The sequence below is a fragment of the Triturus cristatus genome, chromosome 7, assembly GCF_964204655.1.
Source record: "Triturus cristatus chromosome 7, aTriCri1.1, whole genome shotgun sequence".
Classification (NCBI taxonomy): Eukaryota; Metazoa; Chordata; class Amphibia; order Caudata; family Salamandridae; genus Triturus; species Triturus cristatus.
The window spans coordinates 409,223,280-409,235,808 of NC_140590.1; positions in this window are offsets into that span (position 1 = coordinate 409,223,280).

The window sequence follows — 12,529 nt, forward strand, 5'->3', positions numbered from 1 at the left end:
CCAAGACCAACGACCGGGTTGATTCTTTGGCCCGAACCACGTCGGGCCTCACGACTGAGGTGGCGGCCCTCCAAACAGAGGTGCACCGACTTCGTCAGGCGAGTGCGCTTATGGATCGGCGCCTGGAGGATTCCGAGAGTCGGGCCCGGAGGAATAACATCCGCATCATCGGAGTGCCCGAGGGACGGGAGGAAGCGGCGGCGGATCTTTTTGTAGAGGACCTGATCGCTACCCATCTCCAGCCGCGGGGACTGAGTAAATTCTTTGCCGTGGAGAGGGCCCACAGAGTTCCCGGGGGAAGGCCGAAGGTCGGAGCCCCTCCGCGGCCTCTCATTGCCCGGATTTTTAACTTTCGGGACAGGGACGCGATCTTGCAAGCCTCCAGACTGCAAGGGCCGATTAAGCTGGAAAATATGGAGGTGAACTTTTATCCCGATTTCACTCAAGCGGTCCAGAAACAGAGACTGAGTTTCCTGGGTGTTAAGCGCCGGCTCCGGGACATGAACTTCAAATACGCCATGCTCTTCCCGGCCAAGCTGCGGGTGGAGGTGGATGGTCGCACGCACTTTTTTGATCGTCCCGAAGCGGCCGGGGACTGGCTGGACACTCTGTCTGGGGGTAGTGCTCGAGATGGTGGGGGGGCGGCGGGAGGAGACGGCCCACTGGATCGGGACTGAGGGGTTGATATTGGGCCTCACTCTGGACGACTATGATGCCACTTTCGACCAAGCTTCTGTCTTTGTTCTTTCCCCTCCCTTGGAGGTTGTGTGGGGTCTAGAAGGGGTACTCTTTCCTCCTCTAGGGGGTCTAGCTAGTTTTATTATATAGGGGCGACAGGCACACTGCAAGTTGGGGGGGCTGTCTGGGCTCATGCAGGGGTGCAGGGAGGGGGGAGTTTTGTTGGGGTGGGTGGGTTGGGGTGGGGTGTTGTTCGTTTCTACCACAAGGCAAAAGCATCGTTGTGTTATTTCTAAAGTGCTCTCTGGGGGACGAGTGATGGCTTCTGTTTATGATGGGGGGTAGGGGACTGAGTCTGTTGTCCTGGAATGTTAATGGATTGGGGGACAGGATAAAACGAGGTGTGGTCCTGCAGTTCTTGAAGCGAATTTCGCCCGATATAGTTTTTCTGCAGGAGACGCACCTCGTTGGCAACTCCTTTTGTGCCATGAATCGACGGGGCTACCACCTTGTGGCCCATTCGGGCTTCACGTCTGGTTCAAGGGGTGTGGGCATTATGGTTAAGAACTCGCTCCCGTTGGAGATTGATGAGGTGCACCATGACGACAGGGGACGTTATATGGTTTTGGTGGGTAGAATGGAGGGCAGAGTGGTCGTTTTCGTGTCTGTTTATGTCCCGCCGGGGCTGCAGACGACCACCTTTGCGGATCTGGGGCGCCTCCTCCTTGGCCTTCCGGAGGGGATTCTAGTGGTGGGGGGGGATTTTAATGCTGTGGTTTCCGGAACTGTGGATCGTCACCCCCCTAGGGATCTCCCCCGTGCCCAGGCGTGGTTGTCTGGCCTCTTGGATACCTTGGGGCTGGTGGATTGTTGGCGTTTGAAACATCCCACACAGCTACAGTACACCTTCCATTCAGGGGCTCATGGTAGTCTCTCACGGCTAGATTATGTCCTGGTTCCGGCGGCGCATGTTGGGAGGATAGGTGAGGTGCGCCATCTGGCACGGGGTATTTCGGACCACTCCCCGCTCTTGTTGCACTTTGATATTCTTCCGAGGGGAGAGGGTAGGGTGGCCCCGATTAATCCCTGGTACCTGCGTGACCCCACCATTCGCGCAGAGCTGGTTAAATCCCTTAAGCGCTACTTTGACGGGAATGTGGGGTCTGTGTCATCGGCGATCTCATTGTGGGAGGCGTTCAAGACGGTACTCAGGGGAGAGGCCTTGTCCCTTATTTCCCATTCCCGGAGGCGCGAGCGGGAGGAGGTGACCCGTGTTGAAGCTGAGATAACCGAGTTGGAGGGTGATCTAGAATGTGGGGTGACGGATGACAAATTACATGTTCTCCGACTCAAGCAAGCGGCTTATAAGGCCCTCGTCACGGAGGCGGCTAGGGGCCTCAGTAGAGAGCAACAGGGGAGACTGTGTGATGTGGGTGATAAGGCTGGTAAATTGATTGCGTGGCTGGACAAAAAGGAGAGAGCGAGTCGAGTTGTCCCGTTGATTGAGAAACAGAATGGTGTGTGTGTCACTGAACCAGAAGAAATTGTCTCCTGCTTTGCAGACTATTTCCGTGGGGTGTATTCCCCGGTGTCCTCCCGCTCTGAAGAGGATTCCCACGCCCTGCTCAGGGATATCGCGCTGCCTTCCCTTTCGGAGGAGGACAGAGTGTCGTTGGACGCCGCTCCAACTTCCGAAGAAATTGCCCTCGCCATACGTTCGGTCGCTTCCGGCAAGGCCATGGGTCCTAATGGTCTTCCCATCGAGTTGTATAAACTGCGACCGGATACGCTGGCGCCGCATTTCCGTGCTATGTTCCTCGCGGCCCACTCGGCGGGTTCCCTCCCGCTAGACCAGCGTCTAGCTACTATCGTGGTTATCCATAAGGAGGGGAGGCCACGGGACCGGGTCACATCCTATCGGCCTATTTCGCTGTTGAATGCGGAGCCCAAAATCCTCGCCAAGGTGTTGGCCAATCGGCTGGTCGGCGTAGTGTGTGACTTGATTCACCAGGATCAGTCCGGCTTTATCCCTCATCGCAATACAGCGCTTAACCTGCGGCGTTTGCATGGGGTACTCGCACGTGTCCCGTTCATACGAGAGCCGGCCATTTTGGCGTCCTTGGACGCCACTATGGCGTTTGACACGCTTGAATGGCCTTATATTTGGGCGATGCTCGCGAAGTTTGGCCCAGGATTCGTCAGTTGGGTAAAATTGTTGTACTCTGGCCCACTGGCGCAGGTGGTGGTGAACGGTAGAGTGTCGGCTCCGTTCGAGCTGGGCAGGGGCACGCGACAGGGCTGCCCGTTATCGCCGCTCCTTTTCGCGCTCGCCTTGGAGCCCCTGGCGGAGTAGCTGCGGTGGGAACCTTCTATTCGTGGTCTCCGCTGGACCCCCGAGTATGAGGACCGCGTATCTCTATACGCTGACGATATTCTCCTGTACCTGGCTTCCCCAAGTAAATCACTGATAGTACTGGTTGATGTATTGCATTCATTTGGTCTTAACTCCGGCCTTGTCATCAACTGGGCTAAATCGTGCGTCTATGTTCTCTCTGGGGAGGATCCTATCCTTCCGCGGGGCTGTCCTATCCAGATCGCCCCGCGGGGATTTCGGTACCTGGGTGTCTTCATTACCCTGGACGCGGAGGCCCGATATAGTCAGAATTTGCTTCCCCCCCTCCAGCGCCTGAAGGAGGATGTTGCGCGTTGGAGGCGCTTGCCGCTCTCGCCGCTCGGCCGGGCGGCATTGTTTAAGATGATGTCGTTGCCGCGTTTCCTGTACGCTCTGCAGAACACAATGGACGTCGTCCCGGCGCGCTACTTTCGCGAGGTGGAGAGTTTGCAGCGCCGACTGTTCTGGGAAGGTAGACCGCGTATCGCCCTGGCGAAGCTGACGCTCCTGTGGTATGACGGGGGGATCGCCCTCCCGGATATCAAACGGTATTATTGGGCCTCCCAGTTGGCTGCGATTAATCACGGCCTGTACGGGCCCGCTCTAAACCCGGCCTTTGAAATGGATAAGATGTTGCTGCCGGGTGGTGATTATAACCGAGCGCTTTATTCCAGCTCGCTTGACGCACGTCTGACGGGCCCCACGCGTGTCATGGTACGAGTGTGGCACGCGGCTAATGTGGCGATGGGGTGGAAAGATCGTTTGACCCGAGCGTCGCCACTATACGCATCTGAGCAGTTGGGCTCCCTGTGGACCTCGAAGGGCTTTGAAAAGTGGGACATGATAGGCATCAGCAGGGTGGGTGATCTCTGGACGAGGGGGGGATTCAAAACGTTCGAGATGTTACAGACAGAATTCCAGTTGCGGGACAGGGAGTACTTCCGGTATATGCAGATCCGTCATGCGCTATGCTCCGTATTCCCGGACGTTGCCTCCATCCCGGAGTATTCCCCTCTGGAGGATAGAGTGCTAGATGGACATGTACCGGACAGCACGATTTCATTAATCTATAAAAAACTTATCAATGACCGCTCGGGATTACTGACTAACCTTCGTGAGGCATGGGTGGCCGATGGATTGGAGCTGGATGACGAGGACTGGGTATCGGCGGTGGCCTCCCCGAAAGAGGTGGCCATACCGGCCCGCCTTCGCTTCGTCCAGCTCAAGATACTCCATAGGGTCTATGTTACGGGGCCAAGGCTACTGCGTATGGGCTATGCTGTGGACGGGTTGTGTAAGCGTGGGTGTGGTTCCTTGGGGACCTTTCTCCATATTTTGTGGGAATGCCCGGAGGTGGAGCGATTCTGGCGTGGTGTGCATGAGGTCCTGCGGGTGGTTACGCGTGTGTCGCTGCTGCCCGAAGCGAGGAGATGCCTGTTGAATGTGTGGGAGCCAACCGACTACTCGGTGCCGCAGACGCGGTGGGTGACTCTGGGATATATGGTGGCCAAACGCGACATTGCTCAACTGTGGGGTTCCCAGAGGTCGCCGACTGTCTCGGCATGGAAGGATAACATGGATTGGTGCATGTTTCGGGAAAAGGTGGTGTATGTTGCGAGAGGTAAGCCTGGGGCATGGGTGAAAGTATGGGGCCCCTGGAACGCCTACCGCGGGGGAATCTGTACCCCGCCGTTATTGCCCGATCCGTCACCGGCCCCGTCCCCTTAGCCAGTTTATCTCCCCGGTTCCGGGCACTGAGTCCACCTAATCCCAGTCTTGACCTTTTTCCCCCCCTTGAAACTCCTATGGATTGGTAGGGTCCCCCCGCTAGGGGAGCACATGCTGCTGTCTCCGATTGTCGGTTGCCTTGTGGATTTGTTTTTTTGTTGTTATTTATATTAAAATGAAACCGTTATGTGGGCCCGGATGGTGTGGCTACCACCGCTTCTAACTCCTGTGCATTTCCCTTTGCCGCGGCATGCGCGCTATTGTTTGTATCACATGCTCCTCTGCTTGCTAGCGGCCGGCCTGAAGGTTGTAGGCCCATCTTTGTATATTTTTTTAATTTTGTAATAAACGGTTTAAAAAAAAAAAAAAAAAAAAAAAATACCTGTTACAACGTGCTAAGATATATCCTCGTTATAGATTGCATTTTCTCCTGTTGAGTGGGAGTTTACCCTACACAGATGAATGACAGTCTCACTGTAACTAGGCTTCTGTTTAGAGAACTTGTACCGAGGTTCAGATTTCCAGTTTCCATGGAGTCAGACCGATGGACCATTTCTATAACGATGTCCCTAGAATGCTGTGTGTAACTCTTCAGGTAGAACAGAGATTGCCCTGTAGTTATCATCCTGAGGCTTCAAAGAAAATGGAGCAAGTAAATAGAAACTTGAAATCTTGATTGTGCATCCACTTCATTGAAATGGCCAGATGCTTTTAGGAATTGGGGAGGAATTGATGGAGGTCCAAGCTTTGTTTAAATATCGTTTTTTACTTTTTATAGTGACAGCAGTGGCTCGGCTTTGTGTTACCACTTTTTGGTTACAGCTCGACGCTCCCCCGTTCGAAAGTTGGCAGGCAAAGTTTTATAATATCTTTAATTTAGAGATTAGTTTATATGCACTTAAAAACCCCAGCAGAAGGAAGTTTGGTCTGGCTATATGGGTACCTATGATTGAGTACGGTAGGGGGTAGCTATATATCATGGTTTATGATGTTGAATATCCATGAATGTATATGTATGTAACAATCTTGGCCTTTCTGTATTTTTTTGTCTGTGATAACTATGGATTATAAAAAAAAAAAATTTAAAAAAGAAATGGCCAGATGCTTTACGATTGGTTTTGATGAGTCTTCAAAGACTCCTGACAGGAGAACATGATTATCACCTCATGAAATCCTTATGGGTCAAGCTAGGAGGCTGCCTGCTGTAACAACACATTCGCTTGCAAACATCACAGTTGACATGAAACTTGATCACTGCAAAGGATTAGCTGATGTGGTGCATTCTGTTTCTCACCAGGTTGGAGCTGTCACTGCCAGTCCAGGCTGTGCCACAACCTTAACCCAAGTGACTGGGTTTTGGTAAAGAAGCATGTAAGAAAATCTTGCTTAGAGCCAAGATGAAAGCCCCTACAAGGGCATCCTAATTACAAACATTGCTGTCAAGTTGCGGTGATGCTTAATTGGGTGCATGCCCTACACACTCAGAGAGTAAAGTGCCTGTACAAAGAAGTAGTGTTCTTTGAGGCAGATCCAAGATCTCCTGCACCTGTAAGGCCAGAAAGACCAGAGGAGTGTGAAGTACCACAGAATCCCATACGGGTGCAAATTCCAGAAATCTCATAAAGTGGTGTGGAAACACACACTGAAAAGGAAGAATCAAGAGCAAAAAATAAAGGAACTATCAATGTATTACAAGAGCAATTAAATGACCCTGATGAAAGAACAACTTTGAGAAGGGAAAGACCCCCCATGGAGATCAGAATGGCCCAATGGTTTCAGGCAATTGAGGTCAATTTTGTCAGTTGAACGAATACCACAAACCATACTTGAAGAAACAGAATCCAGGGGTATAAGAGTAACAGATGAAGAGCAACAGACACCTAGGAGATCCAAGGGAGCGAGAGTTCCTTGTTGGAGGTATTCTGCACGTGAATGGACTTGAAATTAAATTAAATGAAATAGTGTATCTGATACAGCGCACAGCTACTCAGACTAGAGTGTCCTGGTGCCAGACAGTGGAAAGAAAACTGAGAAAAAAGAGACCAGTTAGTTTTTAAAGAGCCACGTTTTAAGGTTCTTCCTGAAGTGTAGGAGGTCTGTGCTTAGTCTTCCTGAAGGATAGTAGGTCTGTGGTTAGTCTCAGAGGTTTGGGGAGGCTGTTCCACAATTTTCTGCCTAGAAATCTGAAGGATATGTCACCCGTGCGGCACGGCGTATTTTGGGCACTATGTCCAGGTTGGCATTTGTAGATCTTAGAGAGCTATATTGATTGAAGCGATTAACACGCTTATTCAGGTAGCCCGCACCTAAGCTGTAGAAAGCTTTAAAAATTATCATCGCTTTGCAGTCAATCCGTTCCTTTATGCGTTAAAATGGGGGTCATACTTGATCTGGGTTTAGACTTCATAATGGCTCCAGACGCCGCGTTTTGCACCATTTGTAGTCACTGGATAAGAGATTTGGGAAGACCGAGGTGCAAACTGTTGACATAGTCAAGTTTTGACGTCACCAGAGCCTGAACCACAATCTTTCTGCTGTCAACTGGTAGCAGTGGCAGGAATTTTTTAAACATGCGGAGTATACCGAAGCAAGTACCAGTTAGATTTTGGATCTGAGAGTGCATGGAGAGTGCATTGTCTATGACAAGTCCTACATTTTTTACTTTCTCCTTTGCCATGGGCAGAGGCGGCAGATCTTTTGGCCACCATGAGCTCCAGTCAAGCATATCCGGTTGTCCAAAGAAAATGACTCCTGTTTTGTCTGGGTTACACTTCAGCTGATTTATCTTAAGACAATTAAAAACCTTTGTGAGGCAAGCTCTAATCATTGCCCCGTCAAAGTAGACTTTTTTATTGCATGTAAAAATTAGCTGAGTGACATCTGCGTAAGAGACAGTTTTAGCGCCCTCTCCCTCTACCAAACTGCAAGGGGAGATAGATATATGTTATAAAGGTTTGGACTGAGAATTAAGCCCTAGGTGGCCCCCACATTCATGGCAGGAACAGGGGATAAGAAGGGCGGAAGTCAGAGGTCCTGAGATTTGTTTCCCAGGAAGGAGGACATCCATGTTAGGGCGGTCTGCCTCAGGCCGATGTTAGCAAGTCTATCCAAGAGCCTCTCATAAGGGACCAAATCCAAGGGCGCTGATTACTCGAGTAGTTTCAGAACAGCCTTGCCTCCTTGGTCTAGTTTACCCTTGATAAATTCAGTCACTTCCAGCAGAGGGGACTCTGTACTACAGTTGGCCCTAAAGCCGGATTAGGACTCATGAAGAAGCTTCCAATCTTCAATGTGTTTTTGGAGGGCCTTGTTTAGATGTTTCTCTAGTACTTTGGAGAGTGCTGAAAGAAGGGATATTGGCCTGTAGTTGGCGGGGTCCGTCTGTTCGGCATTAGCCTTTTTTAGCAGTGGAAGGATCTTTGCTTGCTTCCATAATTTCTGCATATTCCTAGAGGAGAGGGATGAATTAAAAAGCAGGTTAACCGTGGGGTTTATGGTGGACACTAATAAGTTGAGTATATTTGCTGGGCACAGGTCGGTAGGAAAGCCAGAATTTATGCTTTGGAGAAGAGAGAGTGACTCTTCCAGATGAAGCTCAGGGAAATCTGATTAATAAGAGGGTTCCAGAAAGTCGAATTTGCTCTTTGCCCTGTGGTAAAAGGTCAGTTCTTCCTCTGAGATGCTAGTGAAAGCTTGTTGGATCACAGAAATCGTATTATAGAAGAATTGAGCTATCTGCTTGGACCATTCCTCCATGCACAGCCCTTCCTTCATGCCGGCTTTCGGGGAGGTGAAGGATTCAACTATGCTGAAGATTTCCTTACTCTTATTTTGGGCATTTCCTATCTTGATCTGAAAGAAAGTTTTCTTGGCCGCCTTCACGAGAATGTAGTGGGCCTTTACAGTATCTTTATATGCTTTCCTGTCTTCAGACAGATAATATTTCTGCCATTTTTGTTTCATTTTTCTGCAGTTCTTTTTGCTGGATCTGAGGGAATCATTAAACTATGGAGCAGGTGGGGCCGACCTCTTGGAGGAGCGAGTGGCAACTGGAACCTTCCTACGCAAAGAATGTGTAGAATGCATCAGTAAAGAATCCTAATGAATTGAGACCAGATTTATTTGAACCTCCATGATATGCTACACTGAAAAACAGCATTGATTAAATAAGGCTTGTTTAAACTAACATTAAAATCAAAGAACTTGACAAGCACTATTTAGTGAATACAAAAACAAAATCAATTTTGAAGACACCCAATGAACTGTGTTTAAAACTACAAAATAAAAGACTGAAAATGAACAATTAAGGAAAATAAACATAAAGAATTAAGAAGACTTTTCTAGGGCCAAGGTTACAGTAGAGGTTACAGTAGATGAGCAGAGATAACACATTTAGAAGAAGACGGAGTAGGGCTAGGGATGTCTCCTGAAGATTTCTGTATATAAGCTGAATGCAATAACTAGAAATAATGAATCAAAAGGTTTTGCACGTTTGCACAAGTAGACAGAAGTGCAGAATATCGATCTTACAGCTGCTATTATTCTGCTTACGGTCTGACTGTAGACAAACGTGTACCCTTACCAAAGCTAAGTGTATAGTCAAACAAATTGTTGTTATATTAGCATTTATATTCCTTTTAGTTGGCATGAAGTTTGCACCAGAAGTGTGCACAATAAATGAGACAAAACTAAAGGATTCATTTATAGATTATTCAAGAGAAGAGTTTTTGACTAACATTTATTCTAGATTAGTTCAAAAATATAAACAAATTATAGATGCTAAGGACTTTTACGTTTGCACACTTTTACCTTCTTCAGCTGAGGAGGAGGTGACATACCACCATATGTCTCTGTCATATGCAATTTAATGTATTATTTTGCTTAGTTTCTTGTATAAACAAGAGTGTTTTGGATAATATTTTGCCAATTATGGCATGATTCTTTCTAAAGTCCCCCTTTAGAAAAGAATAATATCTTATCCACAAGTAAAGGATATGGAAATTGCAAGGTATTATTTTAGATCACCAACAGTCATAGATACTGCCAAAGAATAATAATGAACCTAACATGTCTAATGGGCTTTTAGAAAAGGCATTCATAATAACATTTGAGGAAAGGAGAGCCCAAATTGTCCATAGGAAAAATACAGAAGATGTTTTAAAAGATGTCTGGAAGAATGAAGAGGATGAATATAAAAAAATGATTTGTCCAAACTTTTTATTAGACAGAAGAGAAAAGGGAAAATTAAGAGTTTACAAAAGGAGAACCCAGGTTAGAAACAGACATCTTGAGATTAGTAATTGTGAGCACACATGTGAAGTTTTGAAAGGACCCATTCAAATATTAACAGAAGCAGTTATTTCTGGAGTTTATTTAGTGTGTGGAGAAGATGCTTATTTTCAGTTGCCAGCTGATTGGGAGGGTGTTGGCTATTTAGCTTAGTTATTTCCTAAGATGTTTCATTTAAATAGCATAGGCGCTTTAACAATGACACCACCTTATGGACAACCATGTAGTACAAATAATGGCTCACAATTAGTGGGCGATATTTTTGGAGCAATAGTACTATCTGTAGGAGTAGTCTTCAATGATGAAAAAATCAGAAAGCTATCAGCAGCAGTAGATAAATTAGCTACTAGTAGATCGGGTGCTTTACTAACAGTTAACATAGAACTAGTGGCTTCAGATGAATTGTCTTGCAAGATTGATTAGCTTTAGATCGCTTATTGGCAGGAAAAGGCAGAGACTGCAAAATGCTGACAGCTCAACATTGCTGCTCGTATATACCTGATGCGAATGTAAAAATAAAAGAATTTGCAAAGAGAATTTCTGATTTAAAACATTAATTAAAAAATGTAGAAACCACTAATGTATTAGGAAGCTTGAAGCAAATGAGTTTCTACCAGTGGAAATTGGTTTGTAACAACAGGAGGACTTTTTAGGTTCATATTGAGACCTCTACTAATCATTGGTGTTTGCGTGTTAATTTTATATGTTTTACATATAGGTTTTAGATGCCATTTAACTAAAAAGAAGAATAAAGAAAGAAAAAGGAAAATCATAGAATTAGAAATAGAGGATGAAAAGAACAGAGAGCATAAAAGGTTAAAGAAAGATTAAACCCTCAGAAATAAGAAGAATGACTCACCCGAAATGAGAGTGCACTCTATAATTAATTTGTGAAGAAATTGTGATGGTTTTTCAACCATCCGAGGGGGGAACTGTTGACGCAAATTGTGTATGGTACTAAACTCTTATATTAATTAAGAGCACAAGTTTACGTATAAATTCCACATATGCTAAATGCAAACTCTGTTGTAGGTAATCATATTTAAATGTAATAGGCCTACACGTAAAGTGCTGAATTAAGTCAGCCAATATGTCGATGACATATTAAAGTGAAAATAATTCTTTTACACTGAAAGGCCTGTTTTTCACATTGAATAAGTTGTTTGTGCAAGATGTTTTTCTTCTTGTTGCTGCAGATGTTGCAACTTCAGAAGCCTACTGTTAGTCAGTGATAGACACTTGGGCCATATTAGACAACTAATAGTAAGGTTCTCACTGGGAAAAGACAATATAAAAGGAAGAATGATTCATGGAAGACGTTTATGGACCACAAGAAAACAACATTGTAACTTTTCAAGGGCTAATGCTTGAAAATCTATCATGCTCCGGTGAGAGGAGGGGGAGTGAACTTGTTACCAAGAGCCTGTTGATATTTTATTGGTGGATGAAGAACACGAAAGAAAATAATGTTGCAACATAGAATTTGTGTGTTTATATTAGTGTGTATTCCTAGTGTAGGGTGGAATTCCTTTCCCCACCATTCTGAATAGATAATCCTCTCTGATCTTTTGGACTTCTCTACATGAGAGATTATTTAGCTAAATTCTAGATGTCTGCTGATTTGTGACTGTGAATCATTTCCACTCCTATCTGCAAAGAATTTATGCTTGCACATTGATCTCTCTCTGATCAGAACTCTTCATTCAGTTTCTGAACTGACACCTCTTTTTTCTCATTACATCAAATTATTTAGAATGATGGAGTTTACTTTAAATATAACAGATATTTTGTTCTATTTTATAATCAAATATTGATTGATGGATTAAATTAACTTTTAATGCAGAATTATAAAGATTAATGATTAATGACGAAATAGCTGAAAAAAAATAATAGATTTAAAAAAAAACCTTTAACTTACACCACCTCTTTTTATTGACTGAAATCTAAAGTTTTTATTGATTTATTGACAATGTAGAGCATTTCTCTTTGTCGACCAGCAAAGGTCCATACAACCAGTGGCAGGGGTTATTTATTAATTACACAGGAAGGTTGAGATACAGAAACCCCAACTCCATCATTATGATGATTAAAAATGTCATGTTACTTACCTAGATGCAGCAACTAATCTCAACACCTCTGCAACCTCCACTGGCACTCCATCGAAAGAAAAAAGAATTATCTGCAAGCTCCTCACACAGGCATAGAAGGCCCTACACAACATTGGACCAGTATACCTAAACAACCACCTCTCCTTCCATGCCCTCAAGGGAAATTTCCAATCAGTCAACCTCTCTCTGGCCACCATGCCACACATCTACAGGACCAGAACAGGTGGAAAGTCCTTCTCCTACCTCCCAGCCAAGACCTGGAATGTTACCCCCGTCACCTCTGGCAAAGCCCTACACTGCTCCAGTTCAGGAAGGACCTCAAGACCTGGCTATT